The sequence below is a fragment of the Saccoglossus kowalevskii genome, chromosome 21 (assembly GCF_978046115.1).
Source record: "Saccoglossus kowalevskii chromosome 21, keSacKowa6.1, whole genome shotgun sequence".
Lineage (NCBI taxonomy): Eukaryota > Metazoa > Hemichordata > Enteropneusta > Harrimaniidae > Saccoglossus > Saccoglossus kowalevskii.
This window is the reverse complement of record NC_140661.1, coordinates 20696415-20709958: the sequence shown is the minus strand read 5'-3', so window position 1 is coordinate 20709958 and position 13544 is coordinate 20696415.

Sequence of the window (13544 nt, the reverse complement as noted above, 5' to 3'; positions counted from 1 at the left end):
CCCTCCAGTACACTGAGGGCGCACTCTTCTGCTACTGCTAACAGATTTCTCAATCGTATCCGGGTATCGTACAACGAACTATTAAACAAGGAAATGTTAGTGGTGATATTCTGGCCGAAATCAAGTTCACCAAGAGCACCTAAGCAGTGTAAACAAATATTCTAAGATTTTAATGCACAAGGCAACGTTAGCGCAGACCACAGTCCCCTGCGCAGACTATTAAAACGCCTTCACCGCGCGGCTTATTAGTTGTCTGAGATAGAACGCTTAATTTTTTTGCGCTTCCTTTTTGCAATTGAAAAAGTCAGTTATTCTCGCAGTAGATAGATCACAAGTTTAACATTGGCATAGAATACGGAACTCGTAATAATTTTTTTAATACCAATCTTTGGTTAATTCGATCAAGTAAACTAAAAAACAGTATATCTTACCCTTTAATACACTTAATTACTTAAAGGGGAACTAAATAGAGCCTAATTTGGTGTTTGTATTTATCAAGTTATGTATATTGATTATAAATTTGAAAAAAAAAAATAAAAAAAATGATTATCTACATAGTTATGATGATTTAAATATGAGAAACCATAAACCTGCGAAGGACTTCTTGCCATAAAAAAACGCCCCCATGAGGTATAAACAGGAAAGGTAACAAATCATGATGACGAAATAGTATCTGATTAAATATAAACAACTTAGGGAGCCTAAGACTTCTAGTCTAGGTTAAACAATGTCTGTCCAGTTTGTGCGAACTTGCACCTCTATACTTAGTCTTTTGATATATATAACCTAAATTACTGTTCTGAACGAGACAACAGACAGAGAATGTTTTATTTAAAAACGTCACAAAACCTTCTCGCTACCTTAAAAGCGTATCAACATACAAACATTATGGATGTGCGATTGATCGAGACAGGCATTTTTCTTGTGAAACTGTCTAATAAATGCTATTACCAGTACTGCACTGTGCGTGCAAATTATTCAAAGTATGGATGCTGGAGTATGCAATCTTGAGTTCGTAGGTTGGTGGTGGAAACATTTTCGTGAAATAAAACTATCATCCGAACAAGGGGCATCGTCGACGATATACTCTTATCACTCACACTTGACTGATCTGAATTTTCACAGTATACCGACTTCCCCGACCATCAGCCCGGAGGCATGAACACATGAACACGTAAGGAAAAAGTAAGGGATGAGCTTTTACTCGAGGACCAACTCAGAAAAGATGATTTTGTTTTGGGGTTAAACACTGTAATCATCTTGCCAACAACGAAAAATTATCCAAAAAAATGTTCTTTCACCACGCCGGGCTCGGGAAAATAATACTTATTTTTGAAAAAAAAAATGCGTCATTGATTTACATACCGTCTGGGTATGGGTAGGGTCTGTGGGGAAACAGTCAAAGGCCTTCGCCATGCACTCTGAAATTAATGCGAGTTTTCTCATAAAAGCACGAATCAAACTACCGTGCCAATCACGATTATTATGAAATGAAACACACTTTTTATACGCATATTTTAAAGAATATCGTCGACGCCCAGTAAAAACACTCTGGGCTTATAATCGTGAATGCCCTCAACTCGATAAATACCTATACTAGTAAAAATAGAGGGATGGGCTTCATACTCGGGAGGGGCTTACGATCGGGGAAGTACGGTACTTTAACGCAATTGGGCTACCACTCTCAGAATACTGTGGTTCAAACGCATAATGCTCTAACCCAAGTTCTAAAAAGACATTGTGCATATAAAAATTGAGTTTATACTAGTAGTACACTATGCTTGACAGCATGAAATGGCTATGTACAATGGCGCATACAAATGCAATCAGATACTAAAACGTCATAGCTCTGAAAAGTACCCGGATGTTAAATATGTTTGTTCGTTATTTACTCCCCTCCATGAGAATGGCCTCCATGGCGTTAAATTGCAAGCACTTCAAATGCCTATCCAAGCTACAGTTATAATTAAAACAAATTTAAACCACTGTAATATTATTTCGAATACAGTTTAGAATATACACAACCATAAATTAAGGCCGCATTTGGGTTCGCTTTAATATGCAGTAGAGCATCGTACAATTATAATTATGTGTCTGCCTATCCGGTATCTGTTATGTATAACACTAGTACATGGTTTACATTTCCAGAAAATGCATGATAACATGAATGGTATATTACCTATGTTGAGTTAATTGTATTGTACATTCGTTAAATGACGTGAATCTGTATGGTAAGCAAGCAAACATTTAATCGTTGTCAAATTGTTTGACTGATATTTTCCTGTTATATTATTTCTTTAATGGATTTAGTTTGCATGTGAAGAAAAATAAACAAGCAGATATTGTTTTTTGCAAGCTTTTTTAACATCACAGAGGTTCTTTGTCAACACAGGACATGACACATTCACATTTAGTACATGAAACATTTATATTTAGTACATGACACATTTGCATTTAGTACATGACACATTTACATTTAGTACATGACACATTTACATTCAGTACGTGACACATTTACATTTAGTATATGACACATTTACATTTAGTACACGACACATTTACATTTAGTACACGACACAATTACATTTAGCACATGACACATTTGCATTTAGTACATGACACATTTGCATTTAGTAAATGACACATTTACATTTAGTACATGTCACAATTACATTTAGTACATGACACATTTGCATTTAGTACATGACACATTTACATTTAGTACACGACACATTTACATTAGTACATGGCACATTTATATTTAGTACATGGCACATTTACATTTAGTACATGACACATTTACATTTAGTGCATGACACATTTACATTTAGTACATGACACATTTACATTTAGTACATGACACATTTACATTTAGTACGTGACACATTTACATTTAGTATATGACACATTTACATTTAGTACACGACACATTTACATTTAGTACACGACACAATTACATTTAGCACATGACACATTTGCATTTAGTACATGACACATTTGCATTTAGTACATGACACATTTACATTTAGTACATGTCACAATTACATTTAGTACATGACACATTTGCATTTAGTACATGACACATTTACATTTAGTACACGACACATTTACATTAGTACATGGCACATTTATATTTAGTACATGGCACATTTACATTTAGTACATGACACATTTACATTTAGTGCATGACACATTTACATTTAGTACACGACACATTTACATTTAGTACATGACACATTGCATTAGTACATGACACATTTACATTTAGTACATGACACATTTACATTTAGTATATGACACATTTGTATTTAGTACATGACACATTTACATTTAGTACACGGCACATTTATATTTAGTACATGACACATTTACATTTAGTACATGACACATTTACATTTAGTACGTGACACATTTACATTTAGTATACGACACATTTACATTTAGTACACGACACATTTACATTTAGTACACGACACAATTACATTTAGCACATGACACATTTATATTTAGTACATGACACATTTGCATTTAGTACATGACACATTTACATTTAGTACATGTCACAATTACATTTAGTACATGACACATTTGCATTTAGTACATGACACATTTACATTTAGTACACGACACATTTACATTAGTACATGGCACATTTATATTTAGTACATGGCACATTTACATTTAGTTTGCATGTGAAGAAAAATAAACAAGCACATATTGTTTTTTGCGAGCTTTTTTAACATCACAGAGGTTCTTTGTCAACACAGGACATGACACATTCACATTTAGTACATGAAACATTTACATTTAGTACATGACACATTGCATTTAGTACATGACACATTTGCATTTAGTACATGACACATTTACATTTAGTACATGACACATTTATATTTAGTGCACGACACATTTACATTTAATACACGGCACATTTACATTTAGTACATGACACATTTACATTTAGTACACGACACATTTACATTAGTACATGGCACATTTATATTTAGTACATCTCACATTTACATTTAGTACATGACACATTTACATTTAGTGCATGACACATTTACATTTAGTACACGACACATTTACATTTAGTACATGACACATTGCATTTAGTACATGACACATTTACATTTAGTACATGACACATTTACATTTAGTATATGACACATTTGTATTTAGTACATGACACATTTACATTTAGTACACGACACATTTACATTTAGTACATGATACATTGCATTTAGTACATGACACATTTACATTTAGTACACGACACATTTACATTTAGTACACGACACAATTACATTTAGCACATGACACATTTGCATTTAGTACATGACACATTTGCATTTAGTACATGACACATTTACATTTAGTACATGTCACAATTACATTTAGTACATGGCACATTTGCATTTAGTACATGACACATTTACATTTAGTGCATGACACATTTACATTTAGTACATGACACATTTACATTTAGTACATGACACATTTACATTTAGTATATGACACATTTACATTTAGTACACGACACATTTACATTTAGTACACGACACAATTACATTTAGCACATGACACATTTGCATTTAGTACATGACACATTTGCATTTAGTACATGACACATTTACATTTAGTACATGTCACAATTACATTTAGTACATGACACATTTGCATTTAGTACATGACACATTTACATTTAGTACACGACACATTTACATTAGTACATGGCACATTTATATTTAGTACATGGCACATTTACATTTAGTACATGACACATTTACATTTAGTGCATGACACATTTACATTTAGTACACGACACATTTACATTTAGTACATGACACATTGCATTAGTACATGACACATTTACATTTAGTACATGACACATTTACATTTAGTATATGACACATTTGTATTTAGTACATGACACATTTACATTTAGTACACGGCACATTTATATTTAGTACATGACACATTTACATTTAGTACATGACACATTTACATTTAGTACGTGACACATTTACATTTAGTATACGACACATTTACATTTAGTACACGACACATTTACATTTAGTACACGACACAATTACATTTAGCACATGACACATTTATATTTAGTACATGACACATTTGCATTTAGTACATGACACATTTACATTTAGTACATGTCACAATTACATTTAGTACATGACACATTTGCATTTAGTACATGACACATTTACATTTAGTACACGACACATTTACATTAGTACATGGCACATTTATATTTAGTACATGGCACATTTACATTTAGTTTGCATGTGAAGAAAAATAAACAAGCACATATTGTTTTTTGCGAGCTTTTTTAACATCAGAGGTTCTTTGTCAACACAGGACATGACACATTCACATTTAGTACATGAAACATTTACATTTAGTACATGACACATTGCATTTAGTACATGACACATTTGCATTTAGTACATGACACATTTACATTTAGTACATGACACATTTATATTTAGTGCACGACACATTTACATTTAATACACGGCACATTTACATTTAGTACATGACACATTTACATTTAGTACACGACACATTTACATTAGTACATGGCACATTTATATTTAGTACATCTCACATTTACATTTAGTACATGACACATTTACATTTAGTGCATGACACATTTACATTTAGTACACGACACATTTACATTTAGTACATGACACATTGCATTTAGTACATGACACATTTACATTTAGTACATGACACATTTACATTTAGTATATGACACATTGCATTTAGTACATGACACATTTACATTTAGTACATGACACATTTACATTTAGTACATGACACATTTACATTTAGTACTTGACACATTTACATTTAGTACATGACACATTTACATTTAGTACACGACACATTTACATTTAGTACATGACACATTTACATTTAGTACTTGACACATTTACATTTAGTACATGACACATTTACATTTAGTACACGACACATTTACATTAGTACATGGCACATTTATATTTAGTACATCTCACATTTACATTTAGTACATGACACATTTACATTTAGTGGATGACACATTTACATTTAGTACACGACACATTTACATTTAGTACATGACACATTGCATTTAGTACATGACACATTTACATTTAGTACATGACACATTTACATTTAGTATATGACACATTTGTATTTAGTACATGACACATTTACATTTAGTACACGACACATTTACATTTAGTACATGATACATTGCATTTAGTACATGACACACTTACATTTAGTACACGACACATTTACATTTAGTACATGGCACATTTATATTTAGTACATGGCACATTTACATTTAGTGCATGACACATTTACATTTAGTACATGACACATTGCATTTAGTACATGACACATTTACATTTAGTACATGACACATTTACATTTAGTAAACGACACATTTATATTTAGTACATGACACATTTACATTTAGTACATGACACATTGCATTTAGTACATGACACATTTACATTTAGTACACGACACATTTATATTTAGTACATGACACATTTACATTTAGTACATGACACATTTACATTTAGTACATGACACATTTGCATTTAGTACATGACACATTTACATTTAGTACATGACACATTTATATTTAGTGCACGACACATTTACATTTAATACACGGCACATTTACATTTAGTACATGACACATTTACATTTAGTACACGACACATTTACATTAGTACATGGCACATTTATATTTAGTACATCTCACATTTACATTTAGTACATGACACATTTACATTTAGTGCATGACACATTTACATTTAGTACACGACACATTTACATTTAGTACATGACACATTGCATTTAGTACATGACACATTTACATTTAGTACATGACACATTTACATTTAGTATATGACACATTGCATTTAGTACATGACACATTTACATTTAGTACATGACACATTTACATTTAGTACATGACACATTTACATTTAGTACTTGACACATTTACATTTAGTACATGACACATTTACATTTAGTACACGACACATTTACATTTAGTACATGACACATTTACATTTAGTACTTGACACATTTACATTTAGTACATGACACATTTACATTTAGTACACGACACATTTACATTAGTACATGGCACATTTATATTTAGTACATCTCACATTTACATTTAGTACATGACACATTTACATTTAGTGCATGACACATTTACATTTAGTACACGACACATTTACATTTAGTACATGACACATTGCATTTAGTACATGACACATTTACATTTAGTACATGACACATTTACATTTAGTATATGACACATTTGTATTTAGTACATGACACATTTACATTTAGTACACGACACATTTACATTTAGTACATGATACATTGCATTTAGTACATGACACACTTACATTTAGTACACGACACATTTACATTTAGTACATGGCACATTTATATTTAGTACATGGCACATTTACATTTAGTGCATGACACATTTGCATTTAGTACATGACACATTTACATTTAGTACATGACACATTGCATTTAGTACATGACACATTTACATTTAGTACATGACACATTTACATTTAGTAAACGACACATTTATATTTAGTACATGACACATTTACATTTAGTACATGACACATTGCATTTAGTACATGACACATTTACATTTAGTACACGACACATTTATATTTAGTACATGACACATTTACATTTAGTACATGACACATTTACATTTAGTACACGGCACATTTATATTTAGTACATGACACATTTACATTTAGTACACGACACATTTACATTTAGTACGTGACACATTTACATTTAGTATATGACACATTTACATTTAGTACACGACACATTTACATTTAGTACACGACACAATTACATTTAGCACATGACACATTTGCATTTAGTACATGACACATTTGCATTTAGTACATGACACATTTACATTTAGTACACGTCACAATTACATTTAGTACATGACACATTTGCATTTAGTACATGACACATTTACATTTAGTACACGACACATTTACATTAGTACATGGCACATTTATATTTAGTACATGGCACATTTACATTTAGTACATGACACATTTACATTTAGTGCATGACACATTTACATTTAGTACACGACACATTTACATTTAGTACATGGCACATTTACATTTAGTACATGACACATTTACATTTAGTATATGACACATTTGTATTTAGTACATGACACATTTACATTTAGTACACGACACATTTACATTTAGTATATGACACATTTGTATTTAGTACATGACACATTTACATTTAGTACATGATACATTGCATTTAGTACATGACACATTTACATTTAGTACACGACCCATTTACATTTAGTACATGGCACATTTATATTTAGTACATGGCACATTTACATTTAGTACATGACACATTTACATTTAGTGCATGACACATTTACATTTAGTACACGACACATTTACATTTAGTACATGACACATTGCATTCAGTACATGACACATTTACATTTAGTACATGACACATTTACATTTAGTACATGACACATTTATATTTAGTACACGACACATTTACATTTAGTACATGACACATTGCATTTAGTATATGACACATTTACATTTAGTACACGACACATTTATATTTAGTACATGACACATTTACATTTAGTACATGGCACATTTATATTTAGTACATGACACATTTACATTTAGTACATGACACATTTACATTTAGTACGTGACACATTACATTTAGTATATGACACATTTACATTTAGTACACGACACATTTACATTTAGTACACGACACAATTACATTTAGCACATGACACATTTGCATTTAGTACATGACACATTTGCATTTAGTACATGACACATTTACATTTAGTACATGTCACATTTACATTTAGTATATGACACATTTACATTTAGTACACGACACATTTACATTTAGTACACGACACAATTACATTTAGCACATGACACATTTGCATTTAGTACATGACACATTTGCATTTAGTAAATGACACATTTACATTTAGTACATGTCACAATTACATTTAGTACATGACACATTTGCATTTAGTACATGACACATTTACATTTAGTACACGACACATTTACATTAGTACATGGCACATTTATATTTAGTACATGGCACATTTACATTTAGTACATGACACATTTACATTTAGTGCATGACACATTTACATTTAGTACATGACACATTTACATTTAGTACATGACACATTTACATTTAGTACGTGACACATTTACATTTAGTATATGACACATTTACATTTAGTACACGACACATTTACATTTAGTACACGACACAATTACATTTAGCACATGACACATTTGCATTTAGTACATGACACATTTGCATTTAGTACATGACACATTTACATTTAGTACATGTCACAATTACATTTAGTACATGACACATTTGCATTTAGTACATGACACATTTACATTTAGTACACGACACATTTACATTAGTACATGGCACATTTATATTTAGTACATGGCACATTTACATTTAGTACATGACACATTTACATTTAGTGCATGACACATTTACATTTAGTACACGACACATTTACATTTAGTACATGACACATTGCATTAGTACATGACACATTTACATTTAGTACATGACACATTTACATTTAGTATATGACACATTTGTATTTAGTACATGACACATTTACATTTAGTACACGGCACATTTATATTTAGTACATGACACATTTACATTTAGTACATGACACATTTACATTTAGTACGTGACACATTTACATTTAGTATACGACACATTTACATTTAGTACACGACACATTTACATTTAGTACACGACACAATTACATTTAGCACATGACACATTTATATTTAGTACATGACACATTTGCATTTAGTACATGACACATTTACATTTAGTACATGTCACAATTACATTTAGTACATGACACATTTGCATTTAGTACATGACACATTTACATTTAGTACACGACACATTTACATTAGTACATGGCACATTTATATTTAGTACATGGCACATTTACATTTAGTTTGCATGTGAAGAAAAATAAACAAGCACATATTGTTTTTTGCGAGCTTTTTTAACATCACAGAGGTTCTTTGTCAACACAGGACATGACACATTCACATTTAGTACATGAAACATTTACATTTAGTACATGACACATTGCATTTAGTACATGACACATTTGCATTTAGTACATGACACATTTACATTTAGTACATGACACATTTATATTTAGTGCACGACACATTTACATTTAATACACGGCACATTTACATTTAGTACATGACACATTTACATTTAGTACACGACACATTTACATTAGTACATGGCACATTTATATTTAGTACATCTCACATTTACATTTAGTACATGACACATTTACATTTAGTGCATGACACATTTACATTTAGTACACGACACATTTACATTTAGTACATGACACATTGCATTTAGTACATGACACATTTACATTTAGTACATGACACATTTACATTTAGTATATGACACATTTGTATTTAGTACATGACACATTTACATTTAGTACACGACACATTTACATTTAGTACATGATACATTGCATTTAGTACATGACACATTTACATTTAGTACACGACACATTTACATTTAGTACACGACACAATTACATTTAGCACATGACACATTTGCATTTAGTACATGACACATTTGCATTTAGTACATGACACATTTACATTTAGTACATGTCACAATTACATTTAGTACATGGCACATTTGCATTTAGTACATGACACATTTACATTTAGTGCATGACACATTTACATTTAGTACATGACACATTTACATTTAGTACATGACACATTTACATTTAGTATATGACACATTTACATTTAGTACACGACACATTTACATTTAGTACACGACACAATTACATTTAGCACATGACACATTTGCATTTAGTACATGACACATTTGCATTTAGTACATGACACATTTACATTTAGTACATGTCACAATTACATTTAGTACATGACACATTTGCATTTAGTACATGACACATTTACATTTAGTACACGACACATTTACATTAGTACATGGCACATTTATATTTAGTACATGGCACATTTACATTTAGTACATGACACATTTACATTTAGTGCATGACACATTTACATTTAGTACACGACACATTTACATTTAGTACATGACACATTGCATTAGTACATGACACATTTACATTTAGTACATGACACATTTACATTTAGTATATGACACATTTGTATTTAGTACATGACACATTTACATTTAGTACACGGCACATTTATATTTAGTACATGACACATTTACATTTAGTACATGACACATTTACATTTAGTACGTGACACATTTACATTTAGTATACGACACATTTACATTTAGTACACGACACATTTACATTTAGTACACGACACAATTACATTTAGCACATGACACATTTATATTTAGTACATGACACATTTGCATTTAGTACATGACACATTTACATTTAGTACATGTCACAATTACATTTAGTACATGACACATTTGCATTTAGTACATGACACATTTACATTTAGTACACGACACATTTACATTAGTACATGGCACATTTATATTTAGTACATGGCACATTTACATTTAGTTTGCATGTGAAGAAAAATAAACAAGCACATATTGTTTTTTGCGAGCTTTTTTAACATCAGAGGTTCTTTGTCAACACAGGACATGACACATTCACATTTAGTACATGAAACATTTACATTTAGTACATGACACATTGCATTTAGTACATGACACATTTGCATTTAGTACATGACACATTTACATTTAGTACATGACACATTTATATTTAGTGCACGACACATTTACATTTAATACACGGCACATTTACATTTAGTACATGACACATTTACATTTAGTACACGACACATTTACATTAGTACATGGCACATTTATATTTAGTACATCTCACATTTACATTTAGTACATGACACATTTACATTTAGTGCATGACACATTTACATTTAGTACACGACACATTTACATTTAGTACATGACACATTGCATTTAGTACATGACACATTTACATTTAGTACATGACACATTTACATTTAGTATATGACACATTGCATTTAGTACATGACACATTTACATTTAGTACATGACACATTTACATTTAGTACATGACACATTTACATTTAGTACTTGACACATTTACATTTAGTACATGACACATTTACATTTAGTACACGACACATTTACATTTAGTACATGACACATTTACATTTAGTACTTGACACATTTACATTTAGTACATGACACATTTACATTTAGTACACGACACATTTACATTAGTACATGGCACATTTATATTTAGTACATCTCACATTTACATTTAGTACATGACACATTTACATTTAGTGGATGACACATTTACATTTAGTACACGACACATTTACATTTAGTACATGACACATTGCATTTAGTACATGACACATTTACATTTAGTACATGACACATTTACATTTAGTATATGACACATTTGTATTTAGTACATGACACATTTACATTTAGTACACGACACATTTACATTTAGTACATGATACATTGCATTTAGTACATGACACACTTACATTTAGTACACGACACATTTACATTTAGTACATGGCACATTTATATTTAGTACATGGCACATTTACATTTAGTGCATGACACATTTACATTTAGTACATGACACATTGCATTTAGTACATGACACATTTACATTTAGTACATGACACATTTACATTTAGTAAACGACACATTTATATTTAGTACATGACACATTTACATTTAGTACATGACACATTGCATTTAGTACATGACACATTTACATTTAGTACACGACACATTTATATTTAGTACATGACACATTTACATTTAGTACATGACACATTTACATTTAGTACATGACACATTTGCATTTAGTACATGACACATTTACATTTAGTACATGACACATTTATATTTAGTGCACGACACATTTACATTTAATACACGGCACATTTACATTTAGTACATGACACATTTACATTTAGTACACGACACATTTACATTAGTACATGGCACATTTATATTTAGTACATCTCACATTTACATTTAGTACATGACACATTTACATTTAGTGCATGACACATTTACATTTAGTACACGACACATTTACATTTAGTACATGACACATTGCATTTAGTACATGACACATTTACATTTAGTACATGACACATTTACATTTAGTATATGACACATTGCATTTAGTACATGACACATTTACATTTAGTACATGACACATTTACATTTAGTACATGACACATTTACATTTAGTACTTGACACATTTACATTTAGTACATGACACATTTACATTTAGTACACGACACATTTACATTTAGTACATGACACATTTACATTT